Source organism: Leptonychotes weddellii, chromosome 15 (genome assembly GCF_054177405.1).
Source record: "Leptonychotes weddellii isolate Sample4059 chromosome 15, ASM5417740v2, whole genome shotgun sequence".
Classification (NCBI taxonomy): Eukaryota; Metazoa; Chordata; class Mammalia; order Carnivora; family Phocidae; genus Leptonychotes; species Leptonychotes weddellii.
Genome location: NC_138383.1, coordinates 25857928 through 25861884, shown reverse-complemented (window position 1 = coordinate 25861884; position 3957 = coordinate 25857928). Strand labels below are relative to the sequence as shown.

General features: G+C 44.5%; 1 long non-coding RNA gene across 1 annotated transcript; it reads right to left on the bottom strand.

The window, feature by feature from the left end:
• Positions 1-1177: 1177 nt before the first annotated feature.
• Positions 1178-2162, bottom strand: LOC115936920 (uncharacterized). The gene is made up of 2 exons (XR_004072291.2): positions 1805-2162; positions 1178-1357 (listed from the first exon to the last, which is right to left on the bottom strand). It is a non-coding gene; the product is annotated as an uncharacterized LOC115936920 (long non-coding RNA).
• Positions 2163-3957: the final 1795 nt, after the last annotated feature.

Here is a 3957-nt window from a genome sequence, read left to right as displayed (position 1 = left end):
AGATGGATGGACCCTTACCTTTTTAACCAGCTCCCACATAACAATGATGGTGGTGGTCTAGAACTACACTCTGAGTTGCAAGGATTGAATATAGACCAATAGTTCCCAACCTTGGATGTACCCTGGAATCACCTAGAGAACTTCCTATCTCACTCCCACCCACCCTACCCCACCCCCTGCCAAATTCTGATTTCATTGATGTGGGCTATGGCTTGAGCATCAGGATTTTTAAAAGCTCCTCAGGTAATTTTGATATGCAGCTCAAATTAAGAATAGTGCATAGCAGGTGAATGAACTGCTCAGCAGTTTCTTTGATAAACATTAAATTCACTACTCAAATTTCTAAAAAGGCACATTTGTTCAGAGTGAAGTTATCCCTTGAGGAAAGAAAATATTTCTACCCAAGAGGAATGACACTATTATGTGTAAAGCAAACAAGTCCCCGAATTAGCTAAAAAGGATTCAATTTAGAGTCCAAATGGATGGATAAGCCTTATAGAAAGAACAAGCCCCTTTCTCTCAGATTGGGGCAAGAAGGAAAACACAAGATTTTGTGAGGGTGGAGCCTAAAAATTAGGGCATTCATTTTTTTTTTTTTGGACAATTTCTTCTTTTTTTTTTTTATAAAGATTTTATTTATTTATTCATGAGAGACAGAGGCAGAGGGAGAAGCAGGCTCCCCGCGGAGCAGAGAGCCCAATGCGGGACTCAATCCCAGGACCCTGGGATCATGACCTGAGCCGAAGGCAGACGCTTAACCGACTGAGCCACCCAGGTGTCCCAAAATTAGGGCATTCATGTCAACTGTTTTATAGAGGGAGAGACAATCACCCAGCAAACACTTTCTGAGCACTTAGAGTGTCCCAGGGAAGGTCATCTGCTGAGTGTGGGGAATGGTGAGAAGGACCTGATTACTACAAAATCTCAGAATAGTTACTAAGAACATTAGGAAAGAGGGACACCTCGGTGGCTCAGTCAGTTAAGCGTCTGCCTTTGGCTCAGGTCCTGGGATTGAGACCCTCATCGGGCTCCTTGCTCCACGGGAAGCCTGCTTCTCCCTCTCCCTCTGCTTCTGCCACTCCCCCTGCTTGTGCTGTCTCTCTGACAAATAAATAAATAAAATCTTAAAAAAGAAAAAAGAGAACATTAGGAGAGAATGCAGAGCAGGGGACAAATAGACTTCTCAGCATTGTAATAGACCAGCTGCGGTTAGAGACATTTTTCAGTTGAATGAAAGGAAGAATTTGCTGACAGTAAAACTGTCCAAAGTTGTCATTGGTTCCCATCAGAAATGGTGAACTCCTAGTCACTGGATGATTTCAACCACCGGCAAAATCAGCACTTTCGTCCACAAAACCTATGGATCAAGAACAACCGAGCAGGGTGTTACAAGTAATTTTGGTATTAGCTGTTAAACTGCCAACCTTTGCCAATGAATGACTTTAAAAATACACTGTAGGGGGGCGCCTGGGTGGCTCAGTCGTTAAACATCTGCCTTCGGCTCAGGTCATGATCCCAAGGTCCTGGGATCCAGCCCCGCATCGGGCTCCCTGCTCCGCGGGAAGCCTGCTTCTCCCTCTCCCACTCCCCCTGCTTGTGTTCCCTCTCTCGCTGTGTCTCTCTCCGTCAAATAAATAAAAAATCTTTAAAAAAAAAAAAATACACTGTAGGATATAATCACATCTGTCTCTCTAATAACATCTGTCTTAATTATTTGCATCACCGATTCCCCTGGAATGGGAGGAAAAGGTGTGGCACAAAGTTGGCGTGACAGGAATTGCACACAACCCACAAACGGTCTTACCTCACTGGCAGAAGTAATGCATCTCGCACGTGAGCATTATCCCTCAAGCGTGGGGCGGTGGAAAAAAAAGCGGGGGCGCTGCGAACTGCTTGCGACAGATGGTAACGTAGCCGGCAGAGCCAAGAATTGAATTCAGGGAGGGGATGTTGAACGGAGCAACAGTTAAAAGTCCTTCCAGCTCTAAAAACTCGGTGATTCTAAGAAAACACCCAGGCTTCCATTTGTTCTTTTGGTTTGGAAAGTGAAAGTTCCATATGAGAGGGAGGATGAGTCACTGCATAAATTATTCAGGGACTGAAGTCCTTTGGGGAATTGCTCTCTGGTCTTCGAGGCAGGGATCTTCCCCCCGTATCCCAAGTCTGGGTCAAGGTTGCATTTTGATCTCTCGGATGCAGAGAAAGCCCACATAAAAATAAATAGGCTTCCTCCATCTCGTATCTTCATGATTATCAAAAGCGTCACCTCGTACGTAGCTTGCAATACATTAATTTCCTTTAAGCCCAGAATTGTTGTTGCTAGCGGGAGGCAGTCAGGTATCAGCTTTCCCATGTTCCAGGTGGCGACCTTAGATAAATTGCTTTCTGCTCAGTGCCAGCCTCATCATAAGTAAAATGAGGACAATGATGTCTACCTCAGAGGGTTATTATAAGGACATAATACATGTCGGTTACTTAGATTAACACCTGGCAAGTACAAAGGTTAGTATTCAGGCTATGTTAGGTATTACAGAATTCCTGCCTTCTAGGAGCTGGGAGAAAGATCCATTTACATGGACACACTTTAACAACACATGCAGCCAACAAAAGAAGAACATAAAACAAAATGAAAAATGGACAGCAGGTATTTTCTTACCTCTCTTTTAGAGGTTCTACCTGTTTGTAAAGTGAAGAACCAACTTTTTAGCTCAGCATCAAAGTCCTTCATGATTTGATGCCAACATTTCTACACATACAACACATTCTTCTCATTAAGTCAACAACTTACACTTGAACCAAACCAGACCACTAACTGTGGTCCCCATTGGTTCTATATCTTCCTGTCTCTGAAAACTTCCTCTTAATATTTACTCAACCCAGGGGCACCTGGGTAGCTGAGTCGGTTAAGCGTCTGCCTTCGGCTCAGGTCATGGTCCCAGGGTCCTGGGGTCAAGCCCCGCATTGGGCTCCCTGCTCAGCAGGGAGCCTGCTTCTCCTTCTCCCTCTGCCTGCAGCTCCCCCTGCTTGTGCTCGCTCGCTCTCTCTGTCAAATAAATGAATAAAAGCTTAAAAAAAATATTTACTCAACTTTTTATTCACCTTTGCTGGTCAGTATCTTCCCATCCTTCATCATCCAGGCTAAATACTTTCTCCATGAAAACTTTCTTTAAAACCTCCACAGACAGAATGTGTCTATCCCTCTCTGTGGTGTCTTAATGCTTTATGGCTCCATTACCATATTGGCTTAGAATTATTTTGGGATGCCCACCAGATTTTAAGCGTCTGAAAAGACAGAAATTGCTCCTTATTCATCTTTATATCCCACTCTCTGACCCAAACCCACCATTATCACCTTTGCAATATGTACCATGTAGGCCATGGTACCTTATATAATGTAGGCATTTGATGAAAGTGGACAGGCTATGTGAATCTCTGGGATGTAGGAAAGCATATAAACAGAATGGAGATTGGGAAGAATTCCTAACTAGTCCAAGTGGGGCAAGAAGAAGGAGATGGCTATAACTCAGGGGCTGGGAGCACTTATTAAATTTAGATGCTTAATGTCTGAGAACAAATTCTTGCATCCACTTAGTACTGTTTTTTCAGGTGCTGGCCACACCCATCCTCACTTCCAAAAGAACTGCCCCCCCACCTCACAGTCTCTGATGAAATGGTTGGTGAGTCAATTGTGTCTGTTCTACCATAGTCCATCCTCCAGCCTGTGCTGATTGGATCAAGGCAGCCAATTCACAGAAAGCCTATTTACCAGGGCGCCTGGGTGGCTCAGTTGGTTAAGTGACTGCCTTCGGCTCAGGTCATGATCCTGGAGTCCCGGGATCGAGTCCCGCATCGGGCTCCCTGCTCAGCGGGGAGTCTCCTTCTCCCTCTGACCCTCCTCCCTCTCATGCTCTCTGTCTCTCATTCTCTCTCTCTCAAATAAATAAAATCTTTTTTTTT